Source organism: Ochotona curzoniae, unplaced genomic scaffold, assembly GCF_017591425.1.
Source record: "Ochotona curzoniae isolate NIBS_2020 unplaced genomic scaffold, NIBS_Ocur_1.0 patch137, whole genome shotgun sequence".
In the NCBI taxonomy this organism is placed as follows: domain Eukaryota; kingdom Metazoa; phylum Chordata; class Mammalia; order Lagomorpha; family Ochotonidae; genus Ochotona; species Ochotona curzoniae.
The window spans coordinates 138,445-154,619 of NW_024466681.1; the positions used below are offsets into that span (position 1 = coordinate 138,445).

Consider the following 16,175-nt stretch of genomic DNA (forward strand, 5'->3'; position numbering starts at 1 on the left):
CAGGCTGAAGAGCGGCTGTGATGTGGTGTGTGTCGTCTACGGCCATACCACCCTGAACGTGCCCGATCTCGGAAGCTAAGCAGGGTCGGGCCTGGTTAGTACTTGGATGGGAGAGCGCCTGGGAATACCGGGTGCTGTAGGCTTTTGCCCGTGCCCGCTCCCTCCTTTTCCTGCCTGCCTGCCCGCCCCGCTCGCCCACCAAGCCCCAGCCCACACCCCCGACCAGCTCAGAACCCCGGCACACCACCAGCACCCTGCCACCTGCTCCCCTGCCTACCTGCTTTGGCCTGCCCAGCTTCCCTTCCCACACGCCTCCCACGCCCCATGCAACCCAGGGCCCCCCCGCCACCGCCGCGTGCAACGGTGCCCACCCCGAGGCCCCACACACACTAGCCAGCGCCCCAGCCCGCCCTACCCTGCACAGCCAAATGCCACAAACACACACACACACACACACACACACACACACACACACACAGCCAACCTCTTCTGCCAAGCACGCACACACTCACGCACGCCACGCCACCATCTGCCCTCGGCCCGCAGCCTCCCTGGCCACCTGCCCACACCCACACCCACACCCACACCCGGAATCGGGCCCCTCCAGGGCACACAGCGCCCGCAGCCAGCCTCCAACAGCACCAACAGCAGCACCACCTCGCCAGCCCAGGCTCGCCACTGCGCAGGGCCCGCCTGCACGCACACTCAGTGGTCCTGTGCCAGGCCTGGGGAGAAACTTGCCTGCACGCCACCTGCCACAGCCCACCCGAGGGACCCCCTCACCCACCAACCCACCCACCCACCCGGCCGGCAACCCTCCGCTGGGCACCCTCCCCCGGCCCCCGCAGACACACCCCCACCGCAGACACCAGCCGCAGTCCCGCCCCTGGGTGTAGGGGATGCCCAGGCGCCCCACTGTGGCGTGGGCAAACCTGCCCTGTGGACCGAAATGCCTCTTGTGCCCCGAAGCCTGTGGGTGGTGTAGGACTGAGTGCGTGCCTGCTGCCTGCGTGCTGGCCTGTGCGTACGTGTGTGCATCAGTCGGTGGGTGAGGGTGACCCCGTGCGCTGGAGTGTGCCGTGCGGCGCGGCCCGGCCACCCCGGCTCCCTCGCGACCCTCGGCTCCCGGTGCCCGGTCCCAGGTCCCGACCCGTGGTGGTGCCAAGCGTCGCTGATTGCTTGCTGCGTCACTTGCTTGCTCGGCGGGAGTGAGGGTGGCTGTGGGGGAAGGGATGGGGGTGGGAGAGGGGGTGGGATGGGGAGCGGGGAGCGTCCCCGGGGCGCCCGTTCTCCATGGGGCCGGCCTGCCTGCCTGCTCGCCCGCCGGGGCTGGGTGTCCGGGACCCCGTGGGTGCGTGCGTGCGTGCGTGCGTGTGCCAGCTGCCGGGGCTCCCAGCGTCGTGCCCAGCCGTAGGAGGGCAGGGCGCAGCAGTGTGAGGCGCCCCCTCGAAGCCCAGCCGCGAAGGCCAGCCCTCCAGCCCTCTGGCGGCGGCAGAGGAGGCAGCAGCGCCTCCCGAGCTGCAGGAGGCCTAGGGACCAGGAGAATGCGGGGGTGCGGGGTGAGGCGCCCTGGCTGGGGGCAGGGGGAGGCGGCCTGCGATGAGAGCTGGAGTGTCCTGGGGGGTCGCTGAAGCAGGAGGTGGGCCGGTGTTGGCCTGGCGGTGCGGGCAGGGGCGGCAGCGGGTGCAGCAGGGGTGGAGGGTGGGCTTGGGCGGGCGGTGCAGCTGGTGTGCGGGCTTGGGTGGGCTTGGGCGGGCGGTCGGGCAGGGCAGGGTGGTCGAGCAAAGCAGGGCAGGGCTGGGCAGGGGCGGGCAGGGGCGGCAGCAGGCTGAAGAGCGGCTGTGATGTGGTGTGTGTCGTCTACGGCCATACCACCCTGAACGTGCCCGATCTCGGAAGCTAAGCAGGGTCGGGCCTGGTTAGTACTTGGATGGGAGAGCGCCTGGGAATACCGGGTGCTGTAGGCTTTTGCCCGTACCCGCTCCCTCCTTTTCCTGCCTGCCTGCCCGCCCCGCTCGCCCACCAAGCCCCAGCCCACACCCCCGACCAGCTCAGAACCCCGGCACACCACCAGCACCCTGCCACCTGCTCCCCTGCCTACCTGCTTTGGCCTGCCCAGCTTCCCTTCCCACACGCCTCCCACGCCCCATGCAACCCAGGGCCCCCCGCCACCGCCGCGTGCAACGGTGCCCACCCCGAGGCCCCACACACACTAGCCAGCGCCCCAGCCCGCCCTACCCTGCACAGCCAAATGCCACACACACACACACACACACACACACACACACACAGAGCCAACCTCTTCTGCCAAGCACGCACACACTCACGCACGCCACGCCACCATCTGCCCTCGGCCCGCAGCCTCCCTGGCCACCTGCCCACACCCACACCCACACCCACACCCGGAATCGGGCCCCTCCAGGGCACACAGCGCCCGCAGCCAGCCTCCAACAGCACCAACAGCAGCACCACCTCGCCAGCCCAGGCTCGCCACTGCGCAGGGCCCGCCTGCACGCACACTCAGTGGTCCTGTGCCAGGCCTGGGGAGAAACTTGCCTGCACGCCACCTGCCACAGCCCACCCGAGGGACCCCCTCACCCACCAACCCACCCACCCACCCGGCCGGCAACCCTCCGCTGGGCACCCTCCCCCCCCCCGCAGACACACCCCCACCGCAGACACCAGCCGCAGTCCCGCCCCTGGGTGTAGGGGATGCCCAGGCGCCCCACTGTGGCGTGGGCAAACCTGCCCTGTGGACCGAAGCCTGTGGGTGGTGTAGGACTGAGTGCGTGCCTGCTGCCTGCGTGCTGGCCTGTGCGTGCGTGTGTGCATCAGTCGGTGGGTGAGGGTGACCCCGTGCGCTGGAGTGTGCCGTGCGGCACGGCCCGGCCACCCCGGCTCCCTCGCGACCCTCGGCTCCCGGTGCCCGGTCCCAGGTCCCGACCCGTGGTGGTGCCCAGCGTGGCTGATTGCTTGCTGCGTCACTTGCTTGCTCGGCGGGAGTGAGGGTGGCTGTGGGGGAAGGGATGGGGGTGGGAGAGGGGGTGGGATGGGGAGCGGGGAGCGTCCCCGGGGCGCCCGTTCTCCATGGGGCCTGCCTGCCTGCCTGCTCGCCCGCCGGGGCTGGGTGTCCGGGACCCCGTGGGTGCGTGCGTGCGTGCGTGCGTGTGCCAGCTGCCGGGGCTCCCAGCGTCGTGCCCAGCCGTAGGAGGGCAGGGCGCAGCAGTGTGAGGCGCCCCCTCGAAGCCCAGCCGCGAAGGCCAGCCCTCCAGCCCTCTGGCGGCGGCAGAGGAGGCAGCAGCGCCTCCCGAGCTGCAGGAGGCCTAGGGACCAGGAGAATGCGGGGGTGCGGGGTGAGGCGCCCTGGCTGCGGGCAGGGGGAGGCGGCCTGCGATGAGAGCTGGAGTGTCCTGGGGTTCGCTGAAGCAGGAGGTGGGCCGGTGTTGGCCTGGCGGTGCGGGCAGGGGCGGCAGCGGGTGCAGCAGGGGTGGAGGGTGGGCTTGGGCGGGCGGTGCAGCTGGTGTGCGGGCTTGGGTGGGCTTGGGCGGGCGGTCGGGCAGGGCAGGGTGGTCGAGCAAAGCAGGGCAGGGCTGGGCAGGGGCGGGCAGGGGCGGGCAGGGGCGGCAGCAGGCTGAAGAGCGGCTGTGATGTGGTGTGTGTCGTCTACGGCCATACCACCCTGAACGTGCCCGATCTCGGAAGCTAAGCAGGGTCGGGCCTGGTTAGTACTTGGATGGGAGAGCGCCTGGGAATACCGGGTGCTGTAGGCTTTTGCCCGTACCCGCTCCCTCCTTTTCCTGCCTGCCTGCCCGCCCCGCTCGCCCACCAAGCCCCAGCCCACACCCCCGACCAGCTCAGAACCCCGGCACACCACCAGCACCCTGCCACCTGCTCCCCTGCCTACCTGCTTTGGCCTGCCCAGCTTCCCTTCCCACACGCCTCCCACGCCCCATGCAACCCAGGGCCCCCCCGCACCGCCGCGTGCAACGGTGCCCACCCCGAGGCCCCACACACACTAGCCAGCGCCCCAGCCCGCCCTACCCTGCACAGCCAAATGCCACAAACACACACACACACACACACACACACACACACACACACACACACTCTTCTGCCAAGCACGCACACACTCACGCACGCCACGCCACCATCTGCCCTCGGCCCGCAGCCTCCCTGGCCACCTGCCCACACCCACACCCACACCCGGAATCGGGCCCCTCCAGGGCACACAGCGCCCGCAGCCAGCCTCCAACAGCACCAACAGCAGCACCACCTCGCCAGCCCAGGCTCGCCACTGCGCAGGGCCCGCCTGCACGCACACTCAGTGGTCCTGTGCCAGGCCTGGGGAGAAACTTGCCTGCACGCCACCTGCCAGAGCCCACCCGAGGGACCCCCTCACCCACCAACCCACCCACCCACCCGGCCGGCAACCCTCCGCTGGGCACCCTCCCCCGGCCCCCGCAGACACACCCCCACCGCAGACACCAGCCGCAGTCCCGCCCCTGGGTGTAGGGGATGCCCAGGCGCCCCACTGTGGCGTGGGCAAACCTGCCCTGTGGACCGAAATGCCTCTTGTGCCCCGAAGCCTGTGGGTGGTGTAGGACTGAGTGCGTGCCTGCTGCCTGCGTGCTGGCCTGTGCGTACGTGTGTGCATCAGTCGGTGGGTGAGGGTGACCCCGTGCGCTGGAGTGTGCCGTGCGGCGCGGCCCGGCCACCCCGGCTCCCTCGCGACCCTCGGCTCCCGGTGCCCGGGCCCAGGTCCCGACCCGTGGTGGTGCCCAGCGTGGCTGATTGCTTGCTGCGTCACTTGCTTGCTCGGCGGGAGTGAGGGTGGCTGTGGGGGAAGGGATGGGGGTGGGAGAGGGGGTGGGATGGGGAGCGGGGAGCGTCCCCGGGGCGCCCGTTCTCCATGGGGCCGGCCTGCCTGCCTGCCTGCTCGCCCGCCGGGGCTGGGTGTCCGGGACCCCGTGGGTGCGTGCGTGCGTGCGTGCGTGTGCCAGCTGCCGGGGCTCCCAGCGTCGTGCCCAGCCGTAGGAGGGCAGGGCGCAGCAGTGTGAGGCGCCCCCTCGAAGCCCAGCCGCGAAGGCCAGCCCTCCAGCCCTCTGGCGGCGGCAGAGGAGGCAGCAGCGCCTCCCGAGCTGCAGGAGGCCTAGGGACCAGGAGAATGCGGGGGTGCGGGGTGAGGCGCCCTGGCTGGGGGCAGGGGGAGGCGGCCTGCGATGAGAGCTGGAGTGTCCTGGGGGGTCGCTGAAGCAGGAGGTGGGCCGGTGTTGGCCTGGCGGTGCGGGCAGGGGCGGCAGCGGGTGCAGCAGGGGTGGAGGGTGGGCTTGGGCGGGCGGTGCAGCTGGTGTGCGGGCTTGGGTGGGCTTGGGCGGGCGGTCGGGCAGGGCAGGGTGGTCGAGCAAAGCAGGGCAGGGCTGGGCAGGGGCGGGCAGGGGCGGCAGCAGGCTGAAGAGCGGCTGTGATGTGGTGTGTGTCGTCTACGGCCATACCACCCTGAACGTGCCCGATCTCGGAAGCTAAGCAGGGTCGGGCCTGGTTAGTACTTGGATGGGAGAGCGCCTGGGAATACCGGGTGCTGTAGGCTTTTGCCCGTGCCTGCTCCCCCCTTTTCCTGCCTGCCTGGCTGCCCCGCTCACCCACCAAGCCCCAGCCCACACCCCGACCAGCTCAGAACCCCGGCACACCACCAGCACCCTGCCACCTGCTCCCCTGCCAACCTGCTTTGGCCTGCCCAGCTTCCCTTCCCACACGCCTCCCACGCCCCATGCAACCCAGGGCCCCTCCGCCACCGCCGCGTGCAACGGTGCCCACCCCGAGGCCTCACACACACTAGCCAGCGCCCCAGCCCGCCCTACCCTGCACAGCCAAATGCCACAAACACACACACACACACACACACACACACACAGCCAACCTCTTCTGCCAAGCACGCACACACTCACGCACGCCACGCCACCATCTGCCCTCGGCCCGCAGCCTCCCTGGCCACCTGCCCACACCCACACCCACACCCACACCCGGAATCGGGCCCCTCCAGGGCACACAGCGCCCGCAGCCAGCCTCCAACAGCACCAACAGCAGCACCACCTCGCCAGCCCAGGCTCGCCACTGCGCAGGGCCCGCCTGCACGCACACTCAGTGGTCCTGTGCCAGGCCTGGGGAGAAACTTGCCTGCACGCCACCTGCCAGAGCCCACCCGAGGGACCCCCTCACCCACCAACCCACCCACCCACCCGGCCGGCAACCCTCCGCTGGGCACCCTCCCCCGGCCCCCGCAGACACACCCCCACCGCAGACACCAGCCGCAGTCCCGCCCCTGGGTGTAGGGGATGCCCAGGCGCCCCACTGTGGCGTGGGCAAACCTGCCCTGTGGACCGAAATGCCTCTTGTGCCCCGAAGCCTGTGGGTGGTGTAGGACTGAGTGCGTGCCTGCTGCCTGCGTGCTGGCCTGTGCGTGCGTGTGTGCATCAGTCGGTGGGTGAGGGTGACCCCGTGCGCTGGAGTGTGCCGTGCGGCGCGGCCCGGCCACCCCGGCTCCCTCGCGACCCTCGGCTCCCGGTGCCCGGGCCCAGGTCCCGACCCGTGGTGGTGCCCAGCGTGGCTGATTGCTTGCTGCGTCACTTGCTTGCTCGGCGGGAGTGAGGGTGGCTGTGGGGGAAGGGATGGGGGTGGGAGAGGGGGTGGGATGGGGAGCGGGGAGCGTCCCCGGGGCGCCCGTTCTCCATGGGGCCGGCCTGCCTGCCTGCTCGCCCGCCGGGGCTGGGTGTCCGGGACCCCGTGGGTGCGTGCGTGCGTGCGTGCGTGTGCCAGCTGCCGGGGCTCCCAGCGTCGTGCCCAGCCGTAGGAGGGCAGGGCGCAGCAGTGTGAGGCGCCCCCTCGAAGCCCAGCCGCGAAGGCCAGCCCTCCAGCCCTCTGGCGGCGGCAGAGGAGGCAGCAGCGCCTCCCGAGCTGCAGGAGGCCTAGGGACCAGGAGAATGCGGGGGTGCGGGGTGAGGCGCCCTGGCTGGGGGCAGGGGGAGGCGGCCTGCGATGAGAGCTGGAGTGTCCTGGGGGGTCGCTGAAGCAGGAGGTGGGCCGGTGTTGGCCTGGCGGTGCGGGCAGGGGCGGCAGCGGGTGCAGCAGGGGTGGAGGGTGGGCTTGGGCGGGCGGTGCAGCTGGTGTGCGGGCTTGGGTGGGCTTGGGCGGGCGGTCGGGCAGGGCAGGGTGGTCGAGCAAAGCAGGGCAGGGCTGGGCAGGGGCGGGCAGGGGCGGCAGCAGGCTGAAGAGCGGCTGTGATGTGGTGTGTGTCGTCTACGGCCATACCACCCTGAACGTGCCCGATCTCGGAAGCTAAGCAGGGTCGGGCCTGGTTAGTACTTGGATGGGAGAGCGCCTGGGAATACCGGGTGCTGTAATCTTTTGCCCGTGCCTGCTCCCTCCTTTTCCTGCCTGCCTGCCCGCCCCGCTCGCCCACCAAGCCCCAGCCCACACCCCCGACCAGCTCAGAACCCCGGCACACCACCAGCACCCTGCCACCTGCTCCCCTGCCTACCTGCTTTGGCCTGCCCAGCTTCCCTTCCCACACGCCTCCCACGCCCCATGCAACCCAGGGCCCCCCCGCCACCGCCGCGTGCAACGGTGCCCACCCCGAGGCCCCACACACACTAGCCAGCGCCCCAGCCCGCCCTACCCTGCACAGCCAAATGCCACAAACACACACACACACACACACACACACACACTCTCTTCTGCCAAGCACGCACACACTCACGCACGCCACGCCACCATCTGCCCTCGGCCCGCAGCCTCCCTGGCCACCTGCCCACACCCACACCCACACCCGGAATCGGGCCCCTCCAGGGCACACAGCGCCCGCAGCCAGCCTCCAACAGCACCAACAGCAGCACCACCTCGCCAGCCCAGGCTCGCCACTGCGCAGGGCCCGCCTGCACGCACACTCAGTGGTCCTGTGCCAGGCCTGGGGAGAAACTTGCCTGCACGCCACCTGCCAGAGCTCACCCGAGGGACCCCCTCACCCACCAACCCACCCACCCACCCGGCCGGCAACCCTCCGCTGGGCACCCTCCCCCGGCCCCCGCAGACACACCCCCACCGCAGACACCAGCCGCAGTCCCGCCCCTGGGTGTAGGGGATGCCCAGGCGCCCCACTGTGGCGTGGGCAAACCTGCCCTGTGGACCGAAATGCCTCTTGTGCCCCGAAGCCTGTGGGTGGTGTAGGACTGAGTGCGTGCCTGCTGCCTGCGTGCTGGCCTGTGCGTGCGTGTGTGCATCAGTCGGTGGGTGAGGGTGACCCCGTGCGCTGGAGTGTGCCGTGCGGCGCGGCCCGGCCACCCCGGCTCCCTCGCGACCCTCGGCTCCCGGTGCCCGGTCCCAGGTCCCGACCCGTGGTGGTGCCCAGCGTTGCTGATTGCTTGCTGCGTCACTTGCTTGCTCGGGCGGGAGTGAGGGTGGCTGTGGGGGAAGGGATGGGGGTGGGAGAGGGGGTGGGATGGGGAGCGGGGAGCGTCCCCGGGGCGCCCGTTCTCCATGGGGCCGGCCTGCCTGCCTGCTCGCCCGCCGGGGCTGGGTGTCCGGGACCCCGTGGGTGCGTGCGTGCGTGCGTGTGCCAGCTGCCGGGGCTCCCAGCGTCGTGCCCAGCCGTAGGAGGGCAGGGCGCAGCAGTGTGAGGCGCCCCCTCGAAGCCCAGCCGCGAAGGCCAGCCCTCCAGCCCTCTGGCGGCGGCAGAGGAGGCAGCAGCGCCTCCCGAGCTGCAGGAGGCCTAGGGACCAGGAGAATGCGGGGGTGCGGGGTGCGGCGCCCTGGCTGGGGGCAGGGGGAGGCGGCCTGCGATGAGAGCTGGAGTGTCCTGGGGGGTCGCTGAAGCAGGAGGTGGGCCGGTGTTGGCCTGGCGGTGCGGGCAGGGGCGGCAGCGGGTGCAGCAGGGCTGGAGGGTGGGCTTGGGCGGGCGGTGCAGCTGGTGTGCGGGCTTGGGTGGGCTTGGGCGGGCGGTCGGGCAGGGCAGGGTGGTCGAGCAAAGCAGGGCAGGGCTGGGCAGGGGCGGGCAGGGGCGGCAGCAGGCTGAAGAGCGGCTGTGATGTGGTGTGTGTCGTCTACGGCCATACCACCCTGAACGTGCCCGATCTCGGAAGCTAAGCAGGGTCGGGCCTGGTTAGTACTTGGATGGGAGAGCGCCTGGGAATACCGGGTGCTGTAGGCTTTTGCCCGTACCCGCTCCCTCCTTTTCCTGCCTGCCTGCCCGCCCCGCTCGCCCACCAAGCCCCAGCCCACACCCCCGACCAGCTCAGAACCCCGGCACACCACCAGCACCCTGCCACCTGCTCCCCTGCCTACCTGCTTTGGCCTGCCCAGCTTCCCTTCCCACACGCCTCCCACGCCCCATGCAACCCAGGGCCCCCCGCCACCGCCGCGTGCAACGGTGCCCACCCCGAGGCCCCACACACACTAGCCAGCGCCCCAGCCCGCCCTACCCTGCACAGCCAAATGCCACAAACACACACACACACACACACACACACACACACACACAGCCAACCTCTTCTGCCAAGCACGCACACACTCACGCACGCCACGCCACCATCTGCCCTCGGCCCGCAGCCTCCCTGGCCACCTGCCCACACCCACACCCACACCCACACCCGGAATCGGGCCCCTCCAGGGCACACAGCGCCCGCAGCCAGCCTCCAACAGCACCAACAGCAGCACCACCTCGCCAGCCCAGGCTCGCCACTGCGCAGGGCCCGCCTGCACGCACACTCAGTGGTCCTGTGCCAGGCCTGGGGAGAAACTTGCCTGCACGCCACCTGCCAGAGCCCACCCGAGGGACCCCCTCACCCACCAACCCACCCACCCACCCGGCCGGCAACCCTCCGCTGGGCACCCTCCCCCGGCCCCCGCAGACACACCCCCACCGCAGACACCAGCCGCAGTCCCGCCCCTGGGTGTAGGGGATGCCCAGGCGCCCCACTGTGGCGTGGGCAAACCTGCCCTGTGGACCGAAATGCCTCTTGTGCCCCGAAGCCTGTGGGTGGTGTAGGACTGAGTGCGTGCCTGCTGCCTGCGTGCTGGCCTGTGCGTACGTGTGTGCATCAGTCGGTGGGTGAGGGTGACCCCGTGCGCTGGAGTGTGCCGTGCGGCGCGGCCCGGCCACCCCGGCTCCCTCGCGACCCTCGGCTCCCGGTGCCCGGGCCCAGGTCCCGACCCGTGGTGGTGCCCAGCGTGGCTGATTGCTTGCTGCGTCACTTGCTTGCTCGGCGGGAGTGAGGGTGGCTGTGGGGGAAGGGATGGGGGTGGGAGAGGGGGTGGGATGGGGAGCGGGGAGCGTCCCCGGGGCGCCCGTTCTCCATGGGGCCTGCCTGCCTGCCTGCCTGCTCGCCCGCCGGGGCTGGGTGTCCGGGACCCCGTGGGTGCGTGCGTGCGTGCGTGCGTGTGCCAGCTGCCGGGGCTCCCAGCGTCGTGCCCAGCCGTAGGAGGGCAGGGCGCAGCAGTGTGAGGCGCCCCCTCGAAGCCCAGCCGCGAAGGCCAGCCCTCCAGCCCTCTGGCGGCGGCAGAGGAGGCAGCAGCGCCTCCCGAGCTGCAGGAGGCCTAGGGACCAGGAGAATGCGGGGGTGCGGGGTGAGGCGCCCTGGCTGCGGGCAGGGGGAGGCGGCCTGCGATGAGAGCTGGAGTGTCCTGGGGTTCGCTGAAGCAGGAGGTGGGCCGGTGTTGGCCTGGCGGTGCGGGCGGGGGGGGCAGCGGGTGCAGCAGGGTGGAGGGTGGGCTTGGGCGGGCGGTGCAGCTGGTGTGCGGGCTTGGGTGGGCTTGGGCGGGCGGTCGGGCAGGGCAGGGTGGTCGAGCAAAGCAGGGCAGGGCTGGGCAGGGGCGGGCAGGGGCGGCAGCAGGCTGAAGAGCGGCTGTGATGTGGTGTGTGTCGTCTACGGCCATACCACCCTGAACGTGCCCGATCTGGGAAGCTAAGCAGGGTCGGGCCTGGTTAGTACTTGGATGGGAGAGCGCCTGGGAATACCGGGTGCTGTAGGCTTTTGCCCGTACCCGCTCCCTCCTTTTCCTGCCTGCCTGCCCGCCCCGCTCGCCCACCAAGCCCCAGCCCACACCCCCGACCAGCTCAGAACCCCGGCACACCACCAGCACCCTGCCACCTGCTCCCCTGCCTACCTGCTTTGGCCTGCCCAGCTTCCCTTCCCACACGCCTCCCACGCCCCATGCAACCCAGGGCCCCCGCCACCACCGCGTGCAACGGTGCCCACCCCGAGGCCCCACACACACTAGCCAGCGCCCCAGCCCGCCCTACCCTGCACAGCCAAATGCCACAACACACACACACACACACACACAGCCAACCTCTTCTGCCAAGCACGCACACACTCACGCACGCCACGCCACCATCTGCCCTCGGCCCGCAGCCTCCCTGGCCACCTGCCCACACCCACACCCACACCCGGAATCGGGCCCCTCCAGGGCACACAGCGCCCGCAGCCAGCCTCCAACAGCACCAACAGCAGCACCACCTCGCCAGCCCAGGCTCGCCACTGCGCAGGGCCCGCCTGCACGCACACTCAGTGGTCCTGTGCCAGGCCTGGGGAGAAACTTGCCTGCACGCCACCTGCCAGAGCCCACCCGAGGGACCCCCTCACCCACCAACCCACCCACCCACCCGGCCGGCAACCCTCCGCTGGGCACCCTCCCCCGGCCCCCGCAGACACACCCCCACCGCAGACACCAGCCGCAGTCCCGCCCCTGGGTGTAGGGGATGCCCAGGCGCCCCACTGTGGCGTGGGCAAACCTGCCCTGTGGACCGAAATGCCTCTTGTGCCCCGAAGCCTGTGGGTGGTGTAGGACTGAGTGCGTGCCTGCTGCCTGCGTGCTGGCCTGTGCGTGCGTGTGTGCATCAGTCGGTGGGTGAGGGTGACCCCGTGCGCTGGAGTGTGCCGTGCGGCGCGGCCCGGCCACCCCGGCTCCCTCGCGACCCTCGGCTCCCGGTGCCCGGGCCCAGGTCCCGACCCGTGGTGGTGCCCAGCGTGGCTGATTGCTTGCTGCGTCACTTGCTTGCTCGGCGGGAGTGAGGGTGGCTGTGGGGGAAGGGATGGGGGTGGGAGAGGGGGTGGGATGGGGAGCGGGGAGCGTCCCCGGGGCGCCCGTTCTCCATGGGGCCTGCCTGCCTGCCTGCCTGCTCGCCCGCCGGGGCTGGGTGTCCGGGACCCCGTGGGTGCGTGCGTGCGTGCGTGCGTGTGCCAGCTGCCGGGGCTCCCAGCGTCGTGCCCAGCCGTAGGAGGGCAGGGCGCAGCAGTGTGAGGCGCCCCCTCGAAGCCCAGCCGCGAAGGCCAGCCCTCCAGCCCTCTGGCGGCGGCAGAGGAGGCAGCAGCGCCTCCCGAGCTGCAGGAGGCCTAGGGACCAGGAGAATGCGGGGGTGCGGGGTGAGGCGCCCTGGCTGGGGGCAGGGGGAGGCGGCCTGCGATGAGAGCTGGAGTGTCCTGGGGGGTCGCTGAAGCAGGAGGTGGGCCGGTGTTGGCCTGGCGGTGCGGGCAGGGGCGGCAGCGGGTGCAGCAGGGGTGGAGGGTGGGCTTGGGCGGGCGGTGCAGCTGGTGTGCGGGCTTGGGTGGGCTTGGGCGGGCGGTCGGGCAGGGCAGGGTGGTCGAGCAAAGCAGGGCAGGGCTGGGCAGGGGCGGGCAGGGGCGGCAGCAGGCTGAAGAGCGGCTGTGATGTGGTGTGTGTCGTCTACGGCCATACCACCCTGAACGTGCCCGATCTCGGAAGCTAAGCAGGGTCGGGCCTGGTTAGTACTTGGATGGGAGAGCGCCTGGGAATACCGGGTGCTGTAGGCTTTTGCCCGTACCCGCTCCCTCCTTTTCCTGCCTGCCTGCCCGCCCCGCTCGCCCACCAAGCCCCAGCCCACACCCCCGACCAGCTCAGAACCCCGGCACACCACCAGCACCCTGCCACCTGCTCCCCTGCCTACCTGCTTTGGCCTGCCCAGCTTCCCTTCCCACACGCCTCCCACGCCCCATGCAACCCAGGGCCCCCCCGCCACCACCGCGTGCAACGGTGCCCACCCCGAGGCCCCACACACACTAGCCAGCGCCCCAGCCCGCCCTACCCTGCACAGCCAAATGCCACAAACACACACACACACACACACACACACACACACACACAGCCAACCTCTTCTGCCAAGCACGCACACACTCACGCACGCCACGCCACCATCTGCCCTCGGCCCGCAGCCTCCCTGGCCACCTGCCCACACCCACACACCCCACACCCGGAATCGGGCCCCTCCAGGGCACACAGCGCCCGCAGCCAGCCTCCAACAGCACCAACAGCAGCACCACCTCGCCAGCCCAGGCTCGCCACTGCGCAGGGCCCGCCTGCACGCACACTCAGTGGTCCTGTGCCAGGCCTGGGGAGAAACTTGCCTGCACGCCACCTGCCAGAGCCCACCCGAGGGACCCCCTCACCCACCAACCCACCCACCCACCCGGCCGGCAACCCTCCGCTGGGCACCCTCCCCCGGCCCCCGCAGACACACCCCCACCGCAGACACCAGCCGCAGTCCCGCCCCTGGGTGTAGGGGATGCCCAGGCGCCCCACTGTGGCGTGGGCAAACCTGCCCTGTGGACCGAAATGCCTCTTGTGCCCCGAAGCCTGTGGGTGGTGTAGGACTGAGTGCGTGCCTGCTGCCTGCGTGCTGGCCTGTGCGTGCGTGTGTGCATCAGTCGGTGGGTGAGGGTGACCCCGTGCGCTGGAGTGTGCCGTGCGGCGCGGCCCGGCCACCCCGGCTCCCTCGCGACCCTCGGCTCCCGGTGCCCGGTCCCAGGTCCCGACCCGTGGTGGTGCCCAGCGTGCTGATTGCTTGCTGCGTCACTTGCTTGCTCGGCGGGCGGGAGTGAGGGTGGCTGTGGGGGAAGGGATGGGGGTGGGAGAGGGGGTGGGATGGGGAGCGGGGAGCGTCCCCGGGGCGCCCGTTCTCCATGGGGACTGTCGCCCGCCGGGGCTGGGTGTCTGGGACCCTGTAGGTGCGTGCGTGCGTGCGTGCCAGCTGCCGGGGCTCCCAGCGTCGTGCCCAGCCGTAGGAGGGCAGGGCGCAGCAGTGTGAGGCGCCCCCTCGAAGCCCAGCCGCGAAGGCCAGCCCTCCAGCCCTCTGGCGGCGGCAGAGGAGGCAGCAGCGCCTCCCGAGCTGCAGGAGGCCTAGGGACCAGGAGAATGCGGGGGTGCGGGGTGAGGCGCCCTGGCTGCGGGCAGGGGGAGGCGGCCTGCGATGAGAGCTGGAGTGTCCTGGGGTTCGCTGAAGCAGGAGGTGGGCCGGTGTTGGCCTGGCGGTGCGGGCAGGGGCGGCAGCGGGTGCAGCAGGGGTGGAGGGTGGGCTTGGGCGGGCGGTGCAGCTGGTGTGCGGGCTTGGGTGGGCTTGGGCGGGCGGTCGGGCAGGGCAGGGTGGTCGAGCAAAGCAGGGCAGGGCTGGGCAGGGGCGGGCAGGGGCGGCAGCAGGCTGAAGAGCGGCTGTGATGTGGTGTGTGTCGTCTACGGCCATACCACCCTGAACGTGCCCGATCTGGGAAGCTAAGCAGGGTCGGGCCTGGTTAGTACTTGGATGGGAGAGCGCCTGGGAATACCGGGTGCTGTAGGCTTTTGCCCGTACCCGCTCCCTCCTTTTCCTGCCTGCCTGCCCGCCCCGCTCGCCCACCAAGCCCCAGCCCACACCCCCGACCAGCTCAGAACCCCGGCACACCACCAGCACCCTGCCACCTGCTCCCCTGCCTACCTGCTTTGGCCTGCCCAGCTTCCCTTCCCACACGCCTCCCACGCCCCATGCAACCCAGGGCCCATCAGCCACCACCGCGTGCAACGGTGCCCACCCCGAGGCCCCACACACACTAGCCAGCGCCCCAGCCCGCCCTACCCTGCACAGCCAAATGCCACAAACACACACACACACACACACACACACACACACACACAGCCAACCTCTTCTGCCAAGCACGCACACACTCACGCACGCCACGCCACCATCTGCCCTCGGCCCGCAGCCTCCCTGGCCACCTGCCCACACCCACACCCACACCCACACCCGGAATCGGGCCCCTCCAGGGCACACAGCGCCCGCAGCCAGCCTCCAACAGCACCAACAGCAGCACCACCTCGCCAGCCCAGGCTCGCCACTGCGCAGGGCCCGCCTGCACGCACACTCAGTGGTCCTGTGCCAGGCCTGGGGAGAAACTTGCCTGCACGCCACCTGCCAGAGCCCACCCGAGGGACCCCCTCACCCACCAACCCACCCACCCACCCGGCCGGCAACCCTCCGCTGGGCACCCTCCCCCGGCCCCCGCAGACACACCCCCACCGCAGACACCAGCCGCAGTCCCGCCCCTGGGTGTAGGGGATGCCCAGGCGCCCCACTGTGGCGTGGGCAAACCTGCCCTGTGGACCGAAATGCCTCTTGTGCCCCGAAGCCTGTGGGTGGTGTAGGACTGAGTGCGTGCCTGCTGCCTGCGTGCTGGCCTGTGCGTGCGTGTGTGCATCAGTCGGTGGGTGAGGGTGACCCCGTGCGCTGGAGTGTGCCGTGCGGCGCGGCCCGGCCACCCCGGCTCCCTCGCGACCCTCGGCTCCCGGTGCCCGGGCCCAGGTCCCGACCCGTGGTGGTGCCCAGCGTGGCTGATTGCTTGCTGCGTCACTTGCTTGCTCGGCGGGAGTGAGGGTGGCTGTGGGGGAAGGGATGGGGGTGGGAGAGGGGGTGGGATGGGGAGCGGGGAGCGTCCCCGGGGCGCCCGTTCTCCATGGGGCCTGCCTGCCTGCCTGCTGCGCCCGCCGGGGCTGGGTGTCCGGGACCCCGTGGGTGCGTGCGTGCGTGCGTGCGTGTGCCAGCTGCCGGGGCTCCCAGCGTCGTGCCCAGCCGTAGGAGGGCAGGGCGCAGCAGTGTGAGGCGCCCCCTCGAAGCCCAGCCGCGAAGGCCAGCCCTCCAGCCCTCTGGCGGCGGCAGAGGAGGCAGCAGCGCCTCCCGAGCTGCAGGAGGCCTAGGGACCAGGAGAATGCGGGGGTGCGGGGTGAGGCGCCCTGGCTGGGGGCAGGGGGAGGCGGCCTGCGATGAGAGCTGGAGTGTCCTGGGGGGTCGCTGAAGCAGGAGGTGGGCCGGTGTTGGCCTGGCGGTGCGGGCAGGGGCGGCAGCGGGTGCAGCAGGGGTGGAG

At 71.4% G+C, this 16,175-nt stretch overlaps 9 pseudogenes; all 9 read left to right on the plus strand.

The window, feature by feature from the left end:
- Positions 1–34: 34 nt before the first annotated feature.
- On the plus strand, positions 35–143 carry LOC121166375 (annotated as a pseudogene).
- Positions 144–1,858: 1,715 nt separating this feature from the next.
- On the plus strand, positions 1,859–1,967 carry LOC121166376 (annotated as a pseudogene).
- A 1,694-nt stretch (positions 1,968–3,661) lies between these two features.
- LOC121166377 lies at positions 3,662–3,770 on the plus strand (annotated as a pseudogene).
- A 1,708-nt stretch (positions 3,771–5,478) lies between these two features.
- Positions 5,479–5,587, plus strand: LOC121166378 (annotated as a pseudogene).
- Positions 5,588–7,291: 1,704 nt separating this feature from the next.
- LOC121166396 lies at positions 7,292–7,400 on the plus strand (annotated as a pseudogene).
- Positions 7,401–9,090: 1,690 nt separating this feature from the next.
- LOC121166380 lies at positions 9,091–9,199 on the plus strand (annotated as a pseudogene).
- A 1,712-nt stretch (positions 9,200–10,911) lies between these two features.
- LOC121166398 lies at positions 10,912–11,020 on the plus strand (annotated as a pseudogene).
- A 1,692-nt stretch (positions 11,021–12,712) lies between these two features.
- On the plus strand, positions 12,713–12,821 carry LOC121166381 (annotated as a pseudogene).
- Positions 12,822–14,512: 1,691 nt separating this feature from the next.
- Positions 14,513–14,621, plus strand: LOC121166399 (annotated as a pseudogene).
- Positions 14,622–16,175: the final 1,554 nt, after the last annotated feature.